We start from the raw sequence: 25,993 nt of genomic DNA, 5'->3' as shown, positions 1-25,993 counted from the left end.
TACACATAACACTATGCACCAGCCCCCCCCCCCTGTACACATAACACTATACACCAGTGACCATTTGAGTGAGTACAAATGAACACACTTTATATACAAGTAACAAACAAACAATTAACATACAAAGTATACAGTATACTCAACTTTTATCTATGTATGGAGATGTCACCAGCAATTTATCCTCTTCAACATAAGATGTACTTCATCTTCATATGGGGAGCCCTCGTTTAAATAACTGGTATGCAGTTGGGAAGCCGACGGATGTAAGCCCGACAGCTGGCTTCCCGACTGCTCTATCCCGGCGAGGGTTAAATGTCAGTGGTCTAAATATAGATGCCTGTCATTTTACAGACGCCGGGAGACCAGCGCCCGGCATCCCAATCGAAATGATGCCGGGAGCCGTTGCGGACAGCCCCAGGAGGGGATGTTAGGTTTAGGGCTCCCGGGGGGGGGGGATTTAGGGTTAGGCATCCCCCCAGGAGGTTAGGGTTAGGCTAGGGGAAGGGAGGGTTAGGGTTACGCATCCCTGGGGGGGACTTAGGTTTAGGCACCCCCCGGGGGACTTAGGTTTAGGCGGCAGGGAAGGGTGGGTAAGGTTTAAGCACTTAGAGGGGGGGATTACGGTTAGGCACTGGGGGGAAGGTTAGGGTTAGGCACCCCTAAGGATGGTTAGGGTTAGGGGGGTTAGGTTAGGTTAGTTGATACTTATCTGGTGACGATCTGGATTTTCAGCCGTGTCGCACAGCCACTGTCGGGATTCATACCGATTCCAAATAACGCCCAGGCAGTTCAATATACACTGCAGGCACCCTACTGCAGTCTCAGGTCCATGCACAAGCCAAAAAAAGCCTTTGTCCAAGTCTTGATTTATATACCCTAGTATATGGGTATTGGCGTTCTGGATATTAAGCCCATATTAGTTACAAACTGGGTATCAAGCACTGATTGGTACAACATAGCATGTACCATACTTATCTCTTGCACATGCTCTGTAAGCTCTAAGATATACTCAGACAAAGAAATACAGTAATGATGTATCCTAGTATGTCTGGAGATAAACTCTGTTTCAAAGCCCCCTTTGTGTAGAGAATATGACCATCACTATCAGTTACCCATAATGCTTAGCATCTCTACACATCTTACAATGGTCACCCCACTGGAATGTGGCTCACTGTCTACTGATAACACCATATAAGCTGTGGATGGCTCATTATACATCTCTGATAGTGACAGGTACAAGTTAGGCCCCTCAATTTATGTCTTGTTTGACCTCAAAAGGTGAATATGACCATTCTATGCTTAGACTACAACTACAATCTCTTTTCAAACCTCAATGGGGCCTAGCAAGGGTATAGGTATTACAACTTATATGCCTATGTAGAAATTAATTATTTAACCCACTGGTTACAAATGTGCGCTACAACGAGCTGCAGCGTTGATCTAAAGGGAATTCAATTAAAGTTTTAGATCATAAATTCATAGGAAGAATTAAACATTTATATTTTAACAATAGTAAGAATATTCTTATGGCCCCCATACACAGTGCGATATCGCTGCTATATCGTTCCGTGTGTGGGTATGATATTGGCCAGTGCGCGCTCCCATGTGATCGTACAGATCTTTCTGCATGTTCAGTTGATCTGGGGGAGCGATGTACGATCCCATGCAACGCTATGCGTGTGGGGGAGGGGGGTGGCGGCATATCGGGTGGTCGGTCACTTGATCGCTCAGTGTGTGGGGACCGCCCGATAAGTCGGCCATCGGATCGGCCGTCGCATCGCAAGGTGAATATCGTACCGTGTAAGGGGGCCTTAAATACTGTATAACAGCAATGAAAGGAACCAGAGTAAAATTACACAAATAATTCTAACAAAACGTTGCAATGACAAAGTTTCAGTAATCAGAGTTTCAGTTATGTAAAAAAAGTAGTTTTTTAGGGGTAAATTTACTAAGATGGGAGTTCTATTTAAGAAGTGATGTTGCTCACAGCAACCAATCAGATTCTACTTCTCATTTATCTAGCACCTTCTAGAAGATAATACCTGAAATCTGATTGGTTGCTATGGGCAACATCACTTCTTAAAAGAACTCTCATTTTAGTAAATTTACCCCTTAATATCTAATCCAATGGAATTGTGTTATACAGTATTATTAATCCACAAGAAATTGTTTTTACTTTGTCATCCAATGGAATAGTTTATAAGGAAAATACATTTTAAATATTTTTACTGGAACTCTTCCTAATGTGTAATCCACTAGAAATAAAAAACAAAACAATGGAAAACACAAACTGTTCCACTCAGACTTTCTCTGCAGAACGACTCTGAGCCAATTACAAGTGCTTTCCTACACCGGCTGTTGTGATTGGTAGACTGTGAGGTGAGTCATGAGGATTCTTTGCTTTAACCAAACGTCAGTGCAGATTAAATGACTCTGCTGACATGGGAAAAAATGATTTGCAAAGATACGAGGCTCCGATCCTGTCAATGTCCCACTCATTTAATTTTACTATTGATTTCAATAGAGTTTCTACATGTAGCACACAACTCCATTGGAATAAATGGGCCACTGGAATGCCCATTGTCAGGAATGGGAAAAATACAGAGCAATGTTGGTATAACCAATGATATATACAGCATGGATGCAGGGTCATGGGATATCTACCCAGCCTCTTGACTTATTGTCCCAACCCAACCCCACTGATAAACTGGAATGAAGTATAGTTGATCGACTAATAACCCATCTTTGAAGCCTCTTTAATGCACTAGCTGTTACATTGGATATTTACCATACACTAGCCATCAGGTTATGGGACTATTTAGTAAAACACATACATAATTGAGTATCTGCTTTATATTATAAAAAATGCTGAAAACCCTGCTGTGCGAGAAAAACAACAACTACTTACCGGTCTGGTGGTCTCCGAGGCTCCCGGTTATCTCCCCTCCATCTTTGCACTGGGGAGGGAGCTGCTGGAAAGCCAGGGGGCTGCTGGGACGGAGGTGGCTGCTGGGAGATGTAGTTCTCCCTGCTGCCTCCAGAGGGCTCACACACACATGGGGGTCACACAGACAATCACTCACATACACACACACCACACACGCTTCTGCAGAAGACCGGGTCCCGACAGCCTGGAAGAAGAAGACAGAGCTTTGGAAGGTGAGTAATTACTGACTAAGGGCCTGATTCAGAGCCGCTCGTAAGCGGCCGCTCGTTCGTTCCGAGCGATGTTAGCCCAACTGCGCATGCGTACGGATCGTTATACGCATGCGCTAACCAGTCAGTGCGGACGAAATTCATGTGCTCACAAAACAGCGAATGCCTGCTATTTTGAGTGACAGAAAGAGGCGTATGTGGGTGGTAACAGGGGAAGGTGCTTGAAAATGGGGAGTGGAAATCAGAACGCAGGCGTGCTTAAAGGTCAAAACGGGCGTTTTATGGGTGTGCATATTTAAAACAGCAGCGTCATTGACCACGTCACTGGGTTATTTTATAGTCAGAACTGCTCGCAAAATTGTGGTAGCAAACACCAACCCCAAGAATAGCGAGCAGTTCATACCCTTGTCGATGTACTCGATTAATCTAATAAATAGCGGACATGACGTAGGATGCGAGTGGCCAGGGGGCGTATTTTTCCAAAAAACGAACGCAAGTTTTGTTCGCTCGTTCAGACATAGAGGCGTGAACAGACCGCAAACAGCGAACGGTTCATTTGAATAGCCACCCCTTGTTTTAGAACGAACGACCGCAAATAGCGAGTGGCTCTGAATGAGGGCCTAAATAAGCTAATTGCAAACCTCCAATGGCTTCATTAGTCATGGGGCAGGGGGGTGCTGCAGGGGTACCAGAGTAAATCCTGATCATTTTTCCTAAAAATATGTATTTTAGGAACATTTTGGTCGTGCTCTGAAGGTGCGAAAATAGAGAACCTCCCGCCACTCAAAAAAAAACACCCAGCACCTAATTGAATAGCAAAAATGCAGGAAAAACCTCACAGGCGCGGGATTTTTGGTATTCTCGCACCTAATTAAATAGCCCCCTTAGAGCGATGACCATTGCCACGCTAGCGCAGTTTGACTCGGACGGGTGCGCAGACTGAAAACCTCATCCATTTTGCTGGCGTCATCTGCATGTGAAAAATCACTGGGAACATGGGACGGGTAACATGTTCCCGGAGACCTGCGCCGAGACCAGAGTCTGCTAGCAATTGTGCCGCAACGAGATGAAGGGGCCACACGGTGACTGCACACAGGCTCCTTTCACTCTTAGGGCCTGATTCAGAGGCACGTGCTGTTTGCGTACGTTCGCTCTGAATCAGGACGTTTTCTTTATTTTTTATTTTCGGCCTCCAGACAGCTCGCAAAGCTGAGGGTGACCATCCACAGCTAGTGCGAGTGGCCTGGCGATGGTCGTGATTATCACGACCATCGGGCTTGCGTCGAGACCCTGCGGGAGGGTCTCGGCTCCCGCAAGCCTGAGTGGACTTCTTGCTCTAATAGAGCAGAAAGTCCACTACTGACATCACGAGTGATGTCAGTAGGGCAGCCCACAAACGGCAGGCGTTCCTAAGGGAATGCCTGCATTTGTGCAGCCACCCCCCCTCCCCGCCTACAAAATGGGGCGAGCTGTCAATCAACATCGACAGCCGCCCCATCTTGTAGTGAGCACCGGAGCAACAGACCTGCCGTCGCTCGCTCACGCATGCGCAGTGGGGGAACATCGACCCGCTTGCGAGCGCTATGTGCTCACGAACAGGTCTGAATCAGGCCCTTAGAACGCCCCTGGTTAGGTAAATATTTTGTCTATGTGGAATATATATGGGGCTGTGAATGGAAAGGACTCTGCCAGGTCTGCCGCCAGTCCTGTCCGTGAAAATGCTTCAGTTATTTTTAGTTACCATTAGGATAAATGTAAAAGTGTCATGGTAACAAAAGAGAGAATTCTCTATAATGGTTTCAGCTTAAAAAAATAAATAAAAGTTTCCTGAGGAATTAAAGGCTTACACTGAATAAAGCTGTCATTCTGCGATACCCTCTCTTGATAGACCGATTGCTGTAAATTGTACAAAGCTTCCATGGGCCAGGTGACTAATTCAGCTCCGTCTAGGCTGTCAGAACAACATGACAGGTATTGCAATCATCACTGTATTAAGAATACGCTCACAACGTGCAATAGAAGTTAGGTCGTTAAGTGGCTTTAATCAGACGTGAGTGAATCAGCTGAAATTAGGGTTGTCAACTAATGTTATGAAGACATTGAGGAATGAAATGATGCACTATGCTAACCATCAGCAAACAGATTCTGCAAATACCCAAACACAGATAACAAAAATGTCCAGAAAATAACTGCTGATTAATTCTGCAGCACAAACATCTAAAGTGACAAGGAGATCAAGAAACGTGGTTACATTATTAAATATTGTGCATGGGCTGATGGCAAGGTATGACTCAGGGAAGGCAAGTGACAGTGATAGGGGGGGTGAGGGATGCATGCCATGGGTCAGTAAAGCAGAGTTGCCTACCTTCCCGATTTGGGCGGGAGCCTCCCGATAATCGGGTGCAGCTCCCGCCCCCCCGGAAAGGCAGGCAAGCCTCCCGACATCCCCTGCAATTTACTCTTAACCCCCGCTGCGAGGGCAACCAGTGACGCGATTTGCATAATTTTGGCCCCGCCCCCTGCCTCACAATGCCTGTATTAACGCCATTGTGTAGCGGGGCGGGGCCTAAATGACGCGATCGCGTGACCCCACCCCCGTGATGCCTACAAATGTCAGGCACCTGTCCGGACACGCCCCTTTTTCGGCCACGCCCCCAGCCGCCCGGAAGGAGCAGCCAGAAAGTCGGCAACTATGCAGTAAAGACATGTAGTAGGAGATATCTGCCACAACTTGGGGCTGTTTCCCCTGCCACCGGGTCACTTACCGATTCTGCCAGCATTCTCTGTCATGTCCTAGACAAGCAGGCTTCAGTATTTCCCGGCCTGATAGGCCACAAACAACATCAGAGTCTGCTCTAGAGTATTGCAATGACAAGTCCCGCTCACCTGACTGTAGCAGCCAATCGAGTGACAGCCTGAGCCTTCCCGTACCACCTGACTCTACTTAGCCTATCCCGGGTAACCCAGGGGTATATATTCCACATGCTGGCTCTACCAAATCACCAGTACAATGTCTAACCTCAGTCTCTACTGAGTAAGCTATGCTGTGCTCCTATTGCATTCCTGGATTTCCGTTTGTGCAGTTTTGTAACTGTTTGTTGCACGGACTCCTGCAAGTGTTCTACACCTGTGGCAGCTATTCCATTTACCTGAACCAGTACCACGCCTGTGTATATTGTACCATCCATGCTGCACAGTGGGTTCCTGCTGGTTCATGCTCCATTACTGCCGTTTCTAGTAACACTATCAACTACTCATTCCGGTGTTCGGTCTGCATCCGGTCCTGCTGCCATCCGAGTGCCCCTGGACTACAGCAACAACCCAGTTCGAGCCTGGTAAATACGTTGCCAAGATCTACCACTCCAGCATTCCGGTTTACAGATACAAGTAAGAAGAGTGTTATTAAATTTTATGTACAGTAACAACCCAGTACCAGCCTGGTCAATCTACTGCTACACTCTTCTCTGCTATACATAATTACCAACCTGTCTCCAGTCCCTGGAGGTCTAGTGGGTACAATCCAGCACCTCTCCGCTGAGACCTGGGTTCGATTCCCGGTTAGGGACGTGTTCTCTACTTCATGCCAGCTTTCTCTACACACCTTGAGACACCCATACAGACTTTTCTCAGACACCGGGTCCACAAATATATGAGTCAGACAATATCAGGGTTGCAAGTCACATCTCATGGAATGTGATGTGACATGCAACATGTGGTGTGAGATGAGGGCTGCATGCCATGAATCAGGCAAGATAAGTTTTGAAAAAAGAGGTGTATGCCATGGACAATGGAAGATTTGTAGCAGGAATATGGGGGGCATGCCATGTGTTGTGAAACTCCTGCACTATTACATAAGACTCCTAGAGTCACTCTATGGAGAGTCTTGTGCCAATAAGAAGCACCCGTTGTTCCCTTAGTGTTAGACGCACACACCGATGCTTAGGCGGCTGCCAGGTCTTGTACCTCTTAACATTAGAGGCTTATGCAACAGACAAGAAGATCACATGGTAATAACTGGAATAGCAGTCTTTAAGCAACCGTAATATGACAAGGACACAGTTAATTGAAATACTGACAACAACCACTAGTTTTGTCCAGTACACTGGAAAAGGTAGAAATAAGGGTATAATATGCAGACAGAGGATATGGACATCATGTAGAATAATATCATTTTGAAGTGCAGTACAGTACTTAACTACAGGTGGAATACAAGTAATAGTACACTCAGATCTGCACCACAGTTCTAATGCAGTATCAAGGGTTAAACACTGCCACTATCATTGCAGCAGCAGCAGCATAGTACAGCAAAACAATATAGAAAAGCAGTGGTATTAAAACATTGATTCCAACAAGGCACAGGTGGATTGCTCAGCAGATAAGGAATGCACAGGTCACACAGCAGCATACTAAGGATTATATATCAGCAGATGTAATCAGAGGTAATGCACAGGAAGACAGCTAGGATATCAGGAACAGTAACCAAGAACAGGGACCGAATGACAAGGCTCCAAGAAGAACTATCACTGGTATGGAGTGTGGAGCTGACTGCCTTGTAACAGCACTGAAGGCCAATCAGCACTTTAATTTAACATATGAATTTCAGTTGCTGGGCTGCACATAGCAGTAACACAACTAGGACCAGAAGGCACTGCAACTGCAAAGAGTCCTGGTAGCCTAGCAACCACTGAGACCACCAGATAATGCAGCTTGCATGATGCAGTGTCCCGGTTGCCCAGCAATGACCGGGACCGACGATGGAGGAGAGCCATGACAGCGGCTCATAACAACATGCGGCAGGGGTTGAGGGGTGCATGCCATAACTAGGAAAGATGTGGTTTGAGATAAGAGGTGCATGCCATGGCTAAAGGAAGACATGATCCCCACATAATGCAAGAGGCTTTGTAAAATAGTGCCAAACTTTTCTTTTCATGCTGTTCCCAGGAATTAAGGTATGAAAAACAGGCAAGTTAGGATTAGATTTGTATAAATTGCTGAGAACTGGTTATGATTCTCATGAATAATTTGTACCCCTAGAGTCATGCTAGGAAGAATTACTGCCTATAACAACCGCCCATTGTTCCCTTAGAGTTGGTTACACTCACTGCTACTTTGGATGCCTGCAGGTCTTAATCTTCCGGAAAGTAGGGGCTTATACAATCATCAGGAAATTGCAGGATATTTTGGAAGGTAAGGATACACAGTAATTACTTAGGTAGGACTGACCTCAATAGTATGCCACTAAAATGAAGTCACACAAGGTAAAACACAGGCCTGGTAAGAGGCAACCAGACAATAGTATACAATAGTATATAAACAACACGTTCGTTGAGCAGGGCTAATGTGGCGTAGCATGAAGGTGGTAAATGCAGTAGGGGCAAACAGAGTAAAGTTGCTCAGAGCCTGAACAGCACTAATGAATAGCCACATAGACAGAGCTTTAGATAAATTTAGTACAGGCTAGATTAACCAGGAGCATAAGGACTGAGACACAGTTAATGGAAATAGAACAAACGGTGTATTCCGAGGAGAGTCTGAGGAGAGTCTAAGTGTGTCCATGAGTGCGATGTGTGAGCCTGACCTTTCTGATACTGTTGTACTTGCAGAGCAGCCGCCTTCCACCATTTCTGCACCCTTTGCAAATGTGGGGATGAGCAGCACAAGTATAGCTGGTGAAAATAGAAATTAAGGATTATAGTGTGGAGGAAGTGCAACAGGAGGATGAGGGGGATGTTTGTGTACTAACTGAAGCTAATGAGGATGTTGATGATGAGTATGTTGTATTTGTAAATCAGCCACCAGTGGCAGCAGTTCTTGCTCATGATAAAAAAAAAAAACATTGTTATGCCTGGGCATTACTAAAGACAATTCCCTCTTGCACCACTTTTCATTATTGGCTTTGCCAAAATTTTGTGTGTTTGACAGGCAGTGTACTGTAAATTACTATACTTTACTTGGACGTTCATGTTCTTTTGTATCTTGCAATGCTATCCAGCATTAGCTTCTTATCCAGGCATATAGGCCTCATTTCCCTGCTGCTTCTCAGCAGATACAGACTAGTATCATCAAATCATATAATTAATTATTCAATTTGACTAGGCCTTAAATCCTGAGGAATCAACTTCTTTGGGATTTTGGTTGCTTGTTTTTAACAATGCTTTCCACTTTTCTGATTTGCTTTTTTTATGGTTAAATTATCAACAATAATTATGTGTGTAGATTGTATAATGTATAATCTCCCTGTACTTGCGTGGGTTTCCTACAGGTACTCTGCTTTACTCCCATACTCCAAAAATATACTGATAGGTTAATAATTGGCTCCCTACAAAAAATGAACCCTAGTTTGTGTATGTGGTAGGGAACATAGGCCCTGATTCAGAGCCGGACGCTCTTTCAGAGTGCTCGCTCTGAATCAGGGCGGCATTTTTTTTTATCCGGCCTTCGGCCGCTCGCTAAGCTGTGGGTGACCACACACAGCTCTAACGAGTGGCCAACGAGACCCTTGTGATAGGGTCTCAACTGCCGCAAGCCCCAGTGAGCTTCCGGCTCTAATAGAGCCGGGAGCTCACCACTGACATCACTCGTGATGTCAGTGGGGCCGCCCACAAATGGCAGGCACTCCTTCAGGAATGCCTCCATTTGGCAAGCCACCCCCCGACCCACCTACAAAATTTGGCAAGCTGTCAATCAGTATCGACAGCCACCCCATCTTGTAGTGAGCCCAGGAGCGACGGAGCTGCCATCGCTCACTGGGGCTCGCGCATGCGCATGCCGGAGCTGGCTCCGGTGTGCGCATACACAGTGGGGGACCATCGACCCACTTGCGAGCGCTGTGCACTTGCGAGCGTGTCTGAATCAGGCCCATAGATTGTTGTAATCTTCACTGGGGCAGGGACTGATGTGAATGGGAAAATTTTCTCTGTAAACTGCTCCCCTCCTCCCTCATAAATTTGCTTCAGAATTAAAAAAATAACTTAAATTTACAAACGAATCAATCCGCCCTTCCTTTCCCTGCCTTCCACTACATACATATTCCACGTCCCTCTGGCCTCCGATCTAATTCTTGATTAATGATAACATTCTTGTTTTCTAGTATGGGGTCATAGAGTTTATTAAACAGCAATACATGGGACATGTTCACCCAGTTGTAATTATTAATTAATTTCTTCCCTGGCAGCCTAGTGTATGCTCTCCTTCCATTGAACTTATATAGAATCCAAAACCCATAAAGTCCAATGCTGGGATGATGACATTTTGCCGCTGAGCACCCCTAAAACCACCATCAGCACAGTAACCCACACTGCAAGCAGGGAGTGCCAGCATTGCACCCTATGCCAATACATTGAATATTTGCACGGAAATAAGGCAGTGACATCAGAGAATGCCAATTGCCACATTTTTGCAGCTCCATATGTGACCTTCATTTATGATCTCTTTCTCCAGATTTTGTAAAAACACATTTGAACCCTTCAGTGCTACTGTATATACATTTGGTCCTTTACAAATAGTTGGGACCATCTCCCGATTATTGGCACATCTCTCAGTAAGTGTCAGACACAAAGCGTGAATTTAATAATCAAATTTGGAGACGTTCTTGAGCTGCCACCATCTGACTAACAAGTATCAGCCGTCATCCAGTTAATCGTTTTCGGGTTCTTGTTATTATTCAGCCTATATCCTGGCGCAGCTGATAATTATAAATCCGACACCTCTATAGCGAGAGAAACAATGACATATTATGCAACAAACCCCCCCACACACATTAAATAATAAAAAAGACGCTTTTATTGACAAGACGACGATTCTATAATCCCTCAGATTTACACGATTAAGTTAATTTAAAGCCGGCAATTGAATAGAATTCATTTATGGAAATAAGATTGTGAAACATAATATTCAAATATAATTTATTCCATAACCAAGGGCCAGGGGAAGAAGATGAGATTCTGTCACACTCACTGAATGTTTAGCTTTTTAAACAAAGAATAATTACAGGACTTGTGAAGCAGCCATAACAATGTAAGATGGTACAAAAAGGAGAGATATGAAAAGGCAAACGGCCAAAGATATGTGTTGTAGATAAATAGACAAAATGCTTAATTCTTTTAATTTCTATATTTGCCAAATGAACCAATTTATATTCATAATGTTGTCGCACAGTAGTTTTGTCTCTGTAATGATTGGGACTCCTGAATTCAGGCATTTTGTCTTCAGTTCTGTAGTTAGTGGATAAAACAGGGACCTATTACATAGCCAGCAACTTTGTCCCTGCGAACCAGAGCAGTGCATGTTTTCCACAGAATCCCAGATGAAATAGCAAGAATCAAGTGTGGATTTTTAATGTTGGCATAACCTAGGGGGCCTCATGTACAAACTGGATAAAATGTGCCCCTCAGTGTGTTTCTTAATATGCTTACTTATCTACATAATACGTAGAGTATACACTGACGGTGTTTTGCCGGGTTTTGGTACCAGCATGTGGATGTTGAGATCTGGAGTGGGATGCAGCAAAGGTAGAAATGCGTTAAAACACTGAAAATTCGGGTGTGACCGCAATTCTCATATGCACCAATTGCGGAATCCGATGCACTCTGGGGCTTGGTTGTGGTGGGTAACATCATCTCCTGATTGGCGTCACCTTATAGAAGCCTATTGGCTTCTATTGGGAGAGTGCTGTGAGGGGGATTTAATCGGATCCCTCCCAGAACCCCCCGCGGCGCGTGCATCCTTCTGCACATGCACAGATGACACTATGGGAGTTTCTGGGTCATAGAACCGAAAGTCCCTCCATCGCAAAGCAGCACTCTTACAGAGACAGCGGTCCTTTGTGGTGCTCCTCATGCATACCGGCGTTGCTAACGCCGCCATGCATGCAAAGGGTGGCTGGATGCATCACATCCCGAATGCGATGTGTCATGCATCTTGCCAATAGACAGCTCTACTGTGCAGTCTCCATGATGCTCCTTTAGGGTAGCATCCAAACCTTACCAAGATGGCCGCTGTTTTGCCTCTCTGAAGCAGACATGTGCCACTTAGCTCCACTGAGACCCTGTAATATACCCACAGTATACCTGCTATCACCACTTATATATATATGCATCGCTACCCACATATATCACCGGCTGGTGCTCCTTATGTTCCGCTCCATCCAGATACTTAGTGTATGTAACAGTGAGTACATCTGTATAAACTTACTACCACTCAATAAAGCACACTGCTAGTGAAGTCCTGGGCTGTTTGGTGACTGTGAGGATCTGCTGGTGTATAATATTACTCTCATACACTTATACCATCACTAAATACTACCAACATATTCAACAGAGGAAAGTGCAAATAGCTATTACTTTCTTTTTCTTTACAGCTTTTGTGTTCTACATCTCACTAAAAAAACCATTTACCCATCGGTTTACACTGAATCCTTTCTATCCTCCATAAAATAATCTCTAGTCATTCTCATTCTAAAATATTATATTATTATTAATATTATTACTAGTTTTTTTAACGGATCTCCTCAGTCTCTGCTCTCCCCTTTGCTGTGCCTCCCCCCCCCATGACGGCTCTATCCTGACCTTCCTCTTCCTCATCGTGGCTCTGTCCCGACCTCCCTCCTTCCTGCTCCCATACCTTTGTAAGGCCTTCCAAAGGCCTTCCAAAGCAGTTCAGTTTTGCTGAAAACAGGACTCGCGCAAACTTTGGAGTTCCAAGTCACAACGAGTCCCGGCTCGGATAACTTTTGGGGTTGCAAATAGAACTGAGTTACGGGCTTGGCTCTGCTGTAAATTCACAACTCAGATTTTAAAAAAGGAAACTCTGGCTTTGCATTGTAAACCGGTCCAAATTCCAGTTTTTTTTTTACAATTTAAATGCATGAGGGTGGTTTTGCCAACCAAAACACAGGGCTCCCCCTCCTCTCTAATTAGTAGTAGTAATAGAATCTCTCATGATTCCATGTATATTGGTAACCTGATTCTGTCTGACCAACTTCCTATTTGAAAACAACATATTTCACTCATTGGGTACAGTCTATTTTGTCGACATTCATATCATTAACATGTCTGCAATGTCGACATGTCCACTTCGGCAGATGAAATGTCGACATGATTACAATGTCAACAAAATGTCCTGGGTGGTCTAGTGAGGACTTACCTGGTATGGTGGTCCGGTGGTTCCAGTGATGTCTTCCGGGTCTAGCAGTCAGTTGATGAGGACATCCAACAGAACCAGTGGTGCTGCCCCAACCCCTAATTCCTAACCTTAACCCTACTCATTGAGCCTAACCCTAACCCTCCCCTCCTGACCCTTCCCCTCCCATCCCGCAGTGTAACCCTAATTACCTGACCCTCCCCTCCCGCAGTCTGACCCTTACCCTCCCCCCCACTGCGTAACCCTAACCCAGTGTTGGCTAACCTTGACACTCCAGCTGTTGTGGAACTATATATCCCAGCATGCCCTGCCACAGTTTTAGCATGCCCTAATAGCAAAACTGTAGCAGTGCTTGCTGGGTTATGTAGTTCCATAACAGCTGGAGTGTCAAGGTTAGCCAACACTGCCCTAACCTCTAATCCCTAAGCCTCCCACATGCACTCTAACCCTTACCCTCTCGTTACGTAACCCTAACCCCTAATCCCTAAACCCCACCCCGCATCCTGACCCTTACCCTCCCCTCCCGCAACGTAACTCTAACTGCCTCCCTCCCATAGTTTTACCCTTACCCTCCCCCCGCAGCCTGACCCTAACCATCCCCCCTGCAGCATAACCCAAATCCCCTAATCCCTAACCCCCCCTGCATCCTGACCCTTACCATCCCCTCCCACAGCATAACCCTAACTGTCCCTCCTGTAGTTTTACCTTTACCCTCCCCCCGCTGCCTGACCCTAACCCTCCCCTCCCACAGTGTAACCCAAATCCCCTAATCCTCCCTCCACAGTCTAACCTCTACCCTCCCCTCCTGCAGTATAACCCTAATTTCTAACCCTGCCCTCCTGCAGCCTGACCCTTATCCTTCCCTCATACAGCGTATGCCTAACCCTCTAATCCCTAGCCCACCCCTCCCGCAGTCTAACCTTTACCCTCCCCTCCCACAGCATAACCCTAATCCCCTAATCCCTAACTCCCCCCTCCCGCAGCGTAACCCTAATCCCTAACTCCCCCCTCCCGCAGCGTGACCTTAACCCTCCCCTACTGCAGCATAACCCTTACCCTCCCCCTTGCAGCCTGACTCTTACCCTCCCCTCCCACAGCATAACCCTAATCCCTAACTTTTCCCCCCGGAGCCTGTCCTTTACTCTCCCCTCCCTTAGCATAACCCTAATCCCTAAACCACTTCTCCCACCGACTAACTCTTACCCTGCCCTCCCGATACATAACACTAACACCTATTCCTTAACCCTCCCCCTTGCAGTCTAGCCTGAACCTTACCCTCCCCTCCCGCAGCATATCCCTAATCCCTAACCCTCCCCCCTGCAGTCTAACCATTACCCTCCCCCCTGCAGTGTGACCCTTACCCTCCCCCTGCAGTCTGACCCTTACCATCCATTGCTGGAGTTTCATATGTTGACATTGTGAACATATCAACATTCTGCACATGCCGACATGTTCAATGTTGACATCATAGCTGTGAAATTGACATTATAAATGTCAACATTGTAAATGTGAACATTTTGACTACATACCGACTCTATAAGGTCTACTCACAGCTATTCCCTGAAGGTGTCATTACTAAGCTGACTAATGATTTATAGACAGACACGTTTTGGGAATTAACATTTTCCACTGCAGGTGGGGGAGGTGTATAATGTATAGTTGCGATGGGCGTGCCCAAGCTTAATGCTAAATTGCAATGTCAAAGCAAAGATGCCCAGCAATTAATTACCCTGCTTGCAACATGGTTTGTTCCAGGAGCAAGTTGCTCCTTGTTTGCTCTTTATTTGGATTTGCTACAAACTCTGAATCAGGCCAGGACCTTCATGTCTTACCTAAGAGGGTATCTTCTTATCCCTTCCCATTTAGTTGGTCCTAGGCCCCTTCTTTCTCCAGTTAGTGAGACCAACGCTGGTAAACTGATAAACTTCAAGGGCATCCAGCACCACTTCAATGCTAAAGTTCATCTCTCTCTCCTTCCCAACCCACCCCTCCCTCACCATGTTGTAGCTAGGAATGCTTTACTGCCAATTCATCTTAGGTGTCCTACCAATACTTCCAGTTAAGGTAACATTCCTCCAACTTAATGCAAGCTCATCTCTAAACTGCTGACAATGCTCATCCTGACTCCTGAGACCAGAGTCACCAAACATTATCCGCTGCCTCCCCACACACGTCTACATGGGTTTCCTAGGGTGGCCTCTTCTGTCTGACTCCTCCATTAGGCTGTACTTAACTTCTCGCCCTTTAAATGTTGACTGTCCTTGGTAAATTCACTACAGTTACATTCTGCTTGCCCACACCTAGGGTCTGATGCAGGTTTGGAAGTAAATCAGGTTTATGTTGCTCCCAAACTGCTTGCTAGTAGTCACTACCATCAGTCCACACCTTCCTTCCCTGTACCAGGTGCAAACGATGCTCCTACAACAGGTGTATTTCTGCTTATGCCGCACAATGGTACTGTACCTTGCCGACAGGACAAGCCCAGTCACTGCCCCATTACACCTCTTCAGTCGTTAATGTAGACACAATCAGAATGCGCAGGATTCTACATCGCCCGTACTGACATGCACTTGGCTCCAGACCATGAACAATGCAAGCACACACAAGATAGGGGCCACAAACAGGCATACGCTCAGGGTATCAGCTCAATTGTGTTTCCCTATTTTCTTTTACTGTAGATTGTAAGCCCCAACCACCACATCCATATCACTTGTTACTTTGTGGTATCAGTTTGCAGTAGTTTTTTAAGTTTTGTCCTTATTTATAAAAAAAATCTGGGTGTACGCTAAGGCCTCCAACCAAACATACAGAAATCATGTCCTTTAACAGGAAGAGAAAGGTATTGGGACCAGGGGTGTAACACGGGGTATAGACAGGCAGGTATATGGTAAAACAGTGTTTTTAATGGCAGCAGACACTGCACCTTAGCATACGCGAGCATAAACCTGGATACACACAGGTACATAACAGAAAATAAGCAAATAAACATAAAAGTAAATGTCCCAGCACTCCTTATGCTAATGTCTGTGGACCTGCCAGGTCCTGACACCCTAATGCTAACCAACACCCCTGGCCTATCACCTGGCCAGTTTGTCCAGCATCAGGAGCCGTCCAGCATCAGGTGTGTGAGAGTTTTCAAGTCTTCCTCTGCTGCTCTGTGATGAGTTTCAGCTGGGCCTGTGCAATTGTGAAAACATGGAGTTGCATATTCTATTGCAGCTGCACAATGTGCTGGTCTTGTTTTCCTTTCCCACTGTGACAACCTGGAAATCCACACACCTCCACGGCAGAACGCACAGACAGAAATGTGGGCAATTCCGGTGAGAGACATCCCCTCTCACCACACTAGTAATTTGTGGCCCCATAACAAAATTTGTAAGGGCCCCATGTACTGCTCCACGGCAAAACACTCCCTTAGAAACATGGGAGAGACAAGGAAGACAGCCCCCCCACAGCTGTGAGCCCAATGCCAGCTGCACCCACTGCACCTGAGTCTTGCTTACTGCCTTGATTGTGACACTGACAGGGAATACTCACTCTCCATTCCTTAAATCACGTTTAAATTCTCATCTCACAAAATGAAATCTTGGTTTGACAAAAGATCATAAAGCATACAAGTCCAACAAAGCATTCGCCCTGTCAGGACTGCTCTTCTAATCAGAAAATGCAACAAGGCCAAATCTAATTTTTGCCCAATCTGCACATATGATGGCGGCATCATAATTGATAACAGGGCCGTAGCGTGGTGCAAATGCAAAGCCCCAAAAGTAACAAGGTGAGGGGCCACCAAGACCAAGGAATAGCTGAGCTCCTGGAGTGTCCTTGGAATGCTTTAGGTGGTTCTGCGGCATCTGGGACCAGGCCAGGAGAAGTTAACCATCCCAAGGACCCTTTGGGTGGCTCTGCAGCAGCTTGCTGCTGGGAACAGGCCAGGAGAAGTTAAGCATACCAAGGACGCCTTGGGTGGCACTGCAGTGGCTCGCCACCAGAACCAAAGTCCTAAGGACACTCCAGGCAGCGACACTCTAGTCTTCAGGATGCTGTACCAAGTACCCTGGATGCCAGATACAGGTGACACAGGGCAACAAGGGTGCCGTCACCTAGACCCTGGGCAGTAGCACTGCTCGCCTACCCCTAGTTACGGCCCTGACTATTAATGTAAGACCCAAAATGCTCCATACACCATACAGTACATGCTTCGGTGCACAATGTGGTGTATTTAGTAGGAATATCCCTTTATGTTTCCTATATTTCTTTAGAAAGTTGCAGTGAAAAGTCAGAGTAGTTTATCTTCATATAGGAGTGTTCCTGTCCTCTGAGTAATCTCTCTGGATACAGTCTCTTTAGCGTACTCCCAATAAATCAGGGGAACGACAAGTAAAAGTTCACCTGAAAGATATTAAAACTACACAGAATATTATTATTCATTCTCTCGTTCTTACGATGGATATTCTTCTTGATTCATCAGGAAAGTGCCTTTAGAATTTGCCGGTGTAATGATAATGCAGCTGGTATTGAATTCCTTCCTAATCAAACTATTTGTCATCTGTCTCTGGGTTTGTTGAGCTGAATTATCTGGGAGCAGTAAAAACTCTTACACAAAACCTGCATAAAGAGTGTTTAATCCCACAAATGCAGTTTGCACGTAGTGTGCGAGATATGATTAAAACACTTCATTTCTTTTTTTTATTTATCCGATGTTGGGTCATTAAGTTGCGCAGTGCGGCTGACATGAATACGAAATGGCAAACAATCGCTCGATCTGCGTAACAAAATGGCATTGCGTACAGTACATCTCTGAATCTGCCATGGATATTCTCACCCTTATTTTGAGCGGGAAGCAGTCAGAAAGTCAATGGACGGAATCCCTTCCCCAGCAAGGGCTAAATGACAGGCGTCAAAATCCCGATGCCTGTCATTTTATCTACGGTGGGAGCCTGACACCCGGCTTACCGATCGAAGGTAAGCCAGGTGCCAGGCGTGGACAGCCGCGCGGGGGGCGGGTTAGGTTTAGGGTTACTGGGGGGGACTTAGGGTTAGGCACCCCCCTGGAGGTTAGGTTTAAACTAGGGATGTGCAGGCTCGGATAGGTTCGAGTTTGCACGTGGAGTTCGGATTTTTCCCTCCAAAAAAACGGAACTCAGAAAGAGGCAAAACGTCATCTTACATGGACGAACATCATCATTCCTGGACTTATGATTCCTTACGGATCAGAATTGCAACAGTGTATGCAGATCGGCTGATGGTGCATATTGCGCATACGTATACATTACAGTGCATGCTTGAGTTAACATTGCGATCGCTCTATCACGCACGCAGATACAAAACCATCGCGGATGGAGGAACGGGACATCAGTGTTTGGTGGTGGTGACGGGGGCATGGCGCAGGCATATCTGTCCTTTTGAACACCATTGCAGGAGCGTGCATAAATTAGCCACTGCGACGGCATTCGCAGCTTGTGTACTCACTGGTTAGCAGGTTAGCAATGTCTGAGGAAGGTCAGTCCTGCTGTAATTGTGCTGAGGGGCCGATGTTACTCCATGTTCCCGATGTATACGCAGGACTGCGAGGTATTACAGATGTGAGATAGTGGGTAGTGGGAGCGAGTGGGCGTCTCTATGCCGGGTGAGCAGCTGGCAGAAAATATTCAGGTACGAGGCACTGCGCCAAGGGACTGAGATGAGGCACTCTCGCTGGATGCGTATGCAAATTTGTCAAAGTGATGCCACGGGAAGCGATCGCTTGCCAAGGCATAAGCACGCCCACCATGTCTTAGCGAGCGGCCACTTTGTGTATGCGTACGCCCAATCGCACAGGCAGAGCCGCCCACCAGCACACGTCATCTCCTGGGAGTGTATTAAAACATTGGTACATCGAGCACCATCGGATGCGAACGCAGTGCTTGAGGTAGCTTTACCCTACCGCAAGCACTGCAAGGAAATCGGTGTAAAAAAAAGGGAAGTGACGTGTACTATGACGCTGCCTGTTAATTATGCACGCCTCTAAAACGGCATTGAAACCCTCAGGCACGCCTGCGTCCGCATCTCCAACCCCCCGTTATTAGTGTCCTGCCCCTGTTACCACTCAGAAATGGCCTCTCCTGTCACTCATTACCCTGGGCCGTCTTTGCTGGGTGAGCGAGAGGGATGCGATCGCAGTGTGTAGTTCGCGCATGCGCAGAACGAAGCATGCGTGTACGCAGAACATCGGGCCGCTTGTGAACGCACAGCGCGAACGAGCGGCTCTGAATCAGGCCCACTGTGCTGAATCCCTTGAGCACCCCTCCGTAATGACTAATTAGGCAATTGGAAGTTTCCAATTAGCTTAATTAGACCAATAATTACATGTCATTTGTTGGGGTTAAAAAAAATTCCTCAAATTACCCCAAAATCAACTTTTTAGTTAGTTTAGGCACCTCAAAGTTAATTAAATTGAAAAATAATTTTTTATATCATCCTTTTTTCCAATTTTTTTTTTTTGCATTTTTCGTTTAATTAGTCTGAGTTTAAACGAAAAAAGTTTGTTTTTTATCATTTTCTTGCAGTAAACACCCCCCCATAAATCAGCCATTAGACACCATTATAAAACCTACAGTACCTTCCTAATGCCCACAAACAGCCGTCTATACCGTCCTGCTAACAAAATTATCCATTTTGGTGGGTCCAGGATGGTCTCCCCACATTTTCATGCATTTCTCGCAAATCTCATTTGGCAGTCAATTCGCACCCCTCCGCTGCGAGTAGTGCGAATAGGGATTTTTAATTGGATTGGGGAATTCTCGGGAGCGAGCTTCCCTGCGAAGTGTGCGAGTTTCAAGAAACAAACTCACTACTCGCAATGCGCACCTAATAGGATTGACCCCTATCACTGAGGAGCTACAAATTAATTTTTTTCCTTCCTGGTTTTTAAAACTTTCGGAATGAAGGGTTTCCATATTAAGGATCTCAGGCCCTCATTCAGAGCCGTTCGCTATTTGCGGTCGTTCGTTCAAAAACAAGGGGTGGCTATTCAAATGATCCGTTCGCACATTGCATTCTGTTCACACCTCTAAGTCTGAACGAGCGAGCAAAACATACGCTCGTTTATTTGTTAAAAACGCCCCCTGGCCGCTCGCACCATACGTCATGTCCGCTATTTATTAGATTAATCGAGTACATCGAGCAGCGTATGAACTGCTCGCTATTCTTGTGGTTGGTGTTTGCTACCACAAATTTGCGAGCAGTTCTGGCTATAAAATAACCCAGTGACGTGGTCAATGACGCTGCTGTATTAATTATGCACACCCATAATACGCCCGTTTTGACCTTTAAGCACGCCTGCGTTCGGATCTCCACTCCCCATTTTCAAGCACCTTCCCCTGTTACCACCCACATACGCCTCATTCTGTCACTCAAAATAGCAGGCACTCGCTATATAGCGTACAAACGATTTTTGGCCGCACTGAATGGTTCGCGCATGCGTACTAAAAACCGTACGCATGCGCAGATGTGCAAACATCGCTCGGAACGAGCGTACTGCCGCTAACGAGCGGCTCTGAATGAGGGCCTCAGACCTGTCCCTACAAAAAAGAACCTGTCACAATTTTTTATTTTTTATTTTGTTTTTTAAACAAAGATCAAATATTCCAAAGAGCGACTGACGTAAATAGCACTCTTGGTGTGACGGCTTAAGTTGAAATGAGTGATCTTCACCCTCGGCTAATACTTCATTATTTACTTGAGAGAAGTTCCCTCTAGACAAGTGAGTGTTACAGAAGGACGTGTTTAAGAGATTGTGCAATTGTCAGTCCGGCTGTACGATCCCAACCTTTCCCCTTCTACCTGTCGGTGATTAATGGCCGTCATTACACATCTCTTTGGCGTTACCCTAGCGATGAGTAATTGGGGTCAGAATACAACTAAAATCCCCTAAAGAAAGACCGAGCCATGTAATTATAAGGTAATTACCCATCACACAAATGAAAAAAGTATCTAGAAAAATTTATATCATAATTTTTTTTTCTTTAAGTAAAAAAATTAGCCAATATATGTATTTATTTTAAATCCCATAAAAAAAAACTATTCCTAGGACAAGTTTGCGCTGTTCAAGTGGAAAGTGTGATAAATATACTGTGCCATCATGAAAATATTTAATTAATCTCAGAACCATCATCGGTAGTGGCAACATTTTTAATTAAATGTCCGAAATAATGAATGACTTACATGTTTATTGAAAGATGCTCCATTATACCCTTAAAGAGCCTTTCTCGCTGTTACCAATTTCCGATTTGCGTAGAACCTAATCCTCCTGTGACGTGTTGTGAATTGTCCCAACTGATTTAATAATAACAGACGGAAACCTTTTAGATTTGATTCATCTTTATAAGATGACTAACTGTGATCTCGCCCCCACCACCACAGTCAACTTACAATGGACTGAGAAGATGATAAAAACATGTATCCTTAGATTCAATCATGTAACTCCTGAGGCCATTGTGCCAGAGACTCCTATTGACGGCTCAAGTACAATTACGATGATTCAGGCAAATTTATTGGCTACAAAGAAATTTATTGAAACATTCTGCCTTGAAAACAATATTATCGACTGCGATTATATAACTCTGAGATTAACGATGAGGTATGATAAAAGAATAAGGGGCCTATTCATCATCGGAGGCCATATGGCCCCCGATGATTAAGTAATGATCTTGCTGCAAGGGCTACTTAAGTATCCATCTCGCAGCAGGGGAAATTTTGCACCGGAACAATTCATCATTGCTCCGGTGCGGGGACAGCTGCTGCTCGGTTAGTATCCTAGTACCTCCTCCCCGTCAGCGCGGCTATGCATGCATGTCCCGAGGTCACGCATACGCAAAGCCATTGGGGAGGTAGTGAGGAAGCGATGGAGGAAGGAAGGAGTGAGGATCCGAGAATCCGAGACCAAGCGCCATCTTCAGCAAGCATACTCCGAAAACTGTCCGTTTTCGGAGTTTGCTGAATATCTGGTGGTCCATTTGGGACCCGTGATTAAAATATGTAGAAACTAGCGTTTCCGCATGGTGACCGGGTCAATTATCATTTGATGAATAGGCCCCTGTGGGGAATATGTACTAAGCTCTGGATAGTGATAAAGTAGAGAGTGATAAAATATCAACCAATCAGCTCCCAACTGTCATGTTACAGGTTGTGTTTGAAAAATGGCAGTTAGGAGCTGATTAGTTGGTAGTTTATCATTCCCCTACAGGTATCCAATTAGTCCCAAAGTGTCCCCGATGCTGGCACTTAGCGTGGATTCATTTCGGGACCTCGTGTGTCCCGAAAAATAATCCACAAAATAATAATGGCGAAAACATATAGGTACGTGAGCTTATCACGGATCGTATGTATTTTCAGCTGAAATATCCTATTATTTTGCAAAAAATAGTAGGATATGGGGAAAAAAAACATGGGTGAAAAATGGGGATAATCAATGAAAAATCCCAGTTTTTCGCAGATCACGGATAATTGGATGCCGGCAAGTCCACCATTCTTTTTGAACATTTTGTAATGTTCTCATCATCACTCATCATCTTTGCAGCCCCCTCAACCTGACTTATTCAGGGACTTCCACCACTAAATAATCTCCTCTGTGCCGCTGGGGAACTTGTGTACACTGATCCTCCCCAATGGAATGCCCAAAACATGGGTAGACACCCTCAGCTTCCTGCCGAAGAAATGGAGAAGTGCTTAGTAGAGGGGTGAGTCCAGTGGTGTCTCCCACATTCCCTCTGTGGTCTTCTGTTCATAAAGATGTCCATTGATCACATGTTGCCAGTCACCAAGGCCCCGAGCAATGGTGGACATGTGCCAGGTTGGGAAATGGTGGGCATATATAAGCTTGGGGTTCCATCGGACACACCAAGTAACTTGGGGACTCTTCAATTATTGTCCAACAATACAACATGTATGACCTGTTGAAAACTGAATTCAATTAGAGGAGGCAAAACAAAATGTAAGATCCGTACAACTATTGTATGTCTAAGAGTAAATATAAACTGCGTCAATCTTGGATGATCAAAAAAATATTTGCCGGTGTCGGGCTACTCAGGTACTTAGAATTATGATTAAGCCTGTTTGAGTTCTTCTCCGCCAAGTCTTGGCGTCATAAACGTTCTTCTCATCTCGGTAAACATTCTATTAGACTGAATGTAATTACAATTCGCGCCTCTTCTCTATGGGGCTGAAATGAGGTTTTTGGTCAGTTAAGGTAAAATATGGAAATGCCATCAAAATAAATGAGCTTTGTTTCCAGCTACCTGTGGACAAATGTAATGACTCTAACTGCGTACCTGATCCGTATCCATCAAAATGTCAGCTCTGATGGAGAGACAGCAGGAACCTGGCAAACACGTAAATGGCGCTCTCATTATTTCTGATGCTTTATTGCTAATTAATTACAGTGTAAAATGTTATATCAAACGGAAAACAAAATGGGGGTTTAACCTCTTACTATCAAAAGCAAAACGAGAATCGTCGTGGCTGTCGTAGAGTTGGAGGTATGCGTGATTTTCCTTCGTGTACATCATCAGTTTCCGTGGCACGCACTCGCACAGAAAAGGTGATTACGTCTGGACGCAGATTCGGTTGCATCTTACAGCTCCTGACGAGTAGAGAGATGGAGTGGGCATGCGCAGATCGAGTATGGTAAGGGCGCGTTGGCGACGGCGTACAAATGACAGGAGGCGGATATTTTGGCAGCCATTTCTGATTGGCTGATATAGTGTGGACCCCGCCCCCTGCATAGTAATCATTAGTGTGGCTGTAGTACAATATTATGGGCCATCTATTTGCATTAACTGATGTTTGCAGTGAGTTTAGGGTAGAATCATTGGTTGTATATTTGTGTTTATATTTCATTGTATATATTTTACATGGCAAATGCAACTTTGCAGGAAGTATTCTATCTTATGCATATGATGCTTCCTTACAGTATCACACAGAGCAAGGGTGGAATTTAGGTGCCAGAAGACAAGACCACCTACCTATTGCTTGATGCCAGGAGTGAGCAGCGTGAGTGCAGAGAGGCACAGGGTTACGCAGTGCAGCCAGGAGTGAGCAGCGTGAGTGCAGAGAGGCACAGGGTTACGCAGTGCAGCCAGGAGTGAGCAGCGTGAGTGCAGAGAGGCGCAGGGTTACGCAGTGCAGCCAGGAGTGAGCAGCGTGAGTGCAGAGAGGCGCAGGGTTACACAGTGCAGCCAGGAGTGAGCAGCGTGAGTGCAGAGAGGCACAGGGCTACGCAGTGCAGCCAGGAGTGAGCAGCGTGAGAGCAGAGAGGCGCAGGGTTACACAGTGCAGCCAGGAGTGAGCAGCGTGAGTGCAGAGAGGCACAGGGTTACGCAGTGCAGCCAGGAGTGAGCAGCGTGAGAGCAGAGAGGCGCAGGGTTACACAGTGCAGCCAGGAGTGAGCAGCGTGAGTGCAGAGAGGCACAGGGTTACGCAGTGCATCCAGGAGTGAGCAGCGTGAGAGCAGAGAGGCGCAGGGTTACACAGTGCAGCCAGGAGTGAGCAGCGTGAGAGCAGAGAGGCGCAGGGTTACACAGTGCAGCCAGGAGTGAGCAGCGTGAGTGCAGAGAGGCGCAGGGTTATGCAGTGCAGCCAGGAGTGAGCAGCGTGAGTGCAGAGAGGCGCAGGGTTACGCAGTGCAGCCAGGAGTGAGCAGCGTGAGTGCAGAGAGGCACAGGGTTACGCAGTGCAGCCAGGAGTGAGCAGCGTGAGTGCAGAGAGGCGCAGGGTTACGCAGTGCAGCCAGGAGTGAACAGCGTGAGTGCAGAGAGGCGCAGGGTAACACAGTGCAGCCAGGAGTGAGCAGCGTGAGTGCAGAGAGGCGCAGGGTTACGCAGTGCAGCCAGGAGTGAGCAGCGTGAGTGCAGAGAGGCGCAGGGTTACGCAGTGCAGCCAGGAGTGAGCAGCGTGAGTGCAGAGAGGCGCAGGGTTACACAGTGCAGCCAGGAGTGAGCAGCGTGAGTGTAGAGAGGCACAGGGTTACGCAGTGCAGCCAGGAGTGAGCAGCGTGAGTGTAGAGAGGCACAGGGTTACGCAGTGTAGCCAGGAGTGAGCAGCGTGAGTGCAGAGAGGCACAGGGTTACGCAGTGCAGCCAGGAGTGAGCAGCGTGAGTGCAGAGAGGCACAGGGCTACGCAGTGCAGCCAGGAGTGAGCAGCGTGAGTGCAGAGAGGCACAGGGTTACGCAGTGCAGCCAGGAGTGAGCAGCGTGAGTGCAGAGAGGCGCAGGGTTATGCAGTGCAGCCAGGAGTGAGCAGCGTGAGTGCAGAGAGGCACAGGGTTACGCAGTGCAGCCAGGAGTGAGCAGCGTGAGTGCAGAGAGGCGCAGGGTTACGCAGTGCAGCCAGGAGTGAGCAGCGTGAGTGCAGAGAGGCGCAGGGTTACGCAGATGTAGCACCCCCGTAGCCTCATGCTCCATCAGCATGCGAGGGAAAAGGGGGCATCCTTGTGAGGCCATTCCCTCCTCCCCCTCAGAGTTGTGCTATTTTGGGGCCATGAACGTCTGTCATGCCCCCTGTCTCGTCACTCGGGGGGCTTGTCAGCACACCGGGAGCTCTCCCACCACACAGCACAGATGATATGTGCGTGACCGTGTCATCCATCATCACCACTGCATCTCTGCTTGGTGACATCATCTGAGGGGTGCAGAGGCAAACAGTTTTGTTGCATCCTGTAGT

Source organism: Taudactylus pleione, unplaced genomic scaffold (genome assembly GCF_031769625.1).
Source record: "Taudactylus pleione unplaced genomic scaffold, aTauple2 ptg000153l, whole genome shotgun sequence".
Taxonomy (NCBI): domain Eukaryota; kingdom Metazoa; phylum Chordata; class Amphibia; order Anura; family Myobatrachidae; genus Taudactylus; species Taudactylus pleione.
This window is presented reverse-complemented; position numbering follows the sequence as displayed.